This window comes from Pundamilia nyererei, unplaced genomic scaffold, assembly GCF_000239375.1.
Source record: "Pundamilia nyererei isolate P.nyererei 1_Seehausen unplaced genomic scaffold, PunNye1.0 scaffold00026, whole genome shotgun sequence".
Classification (NCBI taxonomy): Eukaryota; Metazoa; Chordata; class Actinopteri; order Cichliformes; family Cichlidae; genus Pundamilia; species Pundamilia nyererei.
In genome coordinates this window covers 368,064-368,392 of record NW_005187427.1, presented here as the reverse complement: position 1 = coordinate 368,392, position 329 = coordinate 368,064, and positions in this window count along the sequence as shown.

Genomic DNA, 329 nt, shown 5'->3' with positions numbered 1-329 from the left:
CTTCCGGTTGTGCTTCGAAATAAAAGCTTCTCGGCGGACAAGTTCTGAAATACACCCTTACCTAAAAGAAAAAAAATAAGAAGAACTTGCTAGGCTTAAACATAACAACAATGCAACTAGAAAAAACTAGCATCTGGCAAATAATCGAAAAAAATAATAAGAGTTTTTAATTGACCACCTTTTACAACTTTTCTACGTATGTAAATTTTAATTTTATGTTAACAGCTCAAGTAAACATGGTCTGAATAAATTTCTGCCACACTCTGAAAATTACACAGTGACAAAGTTTGGTAAATATACATAACATATATCCCAGAATGTCGTCTATT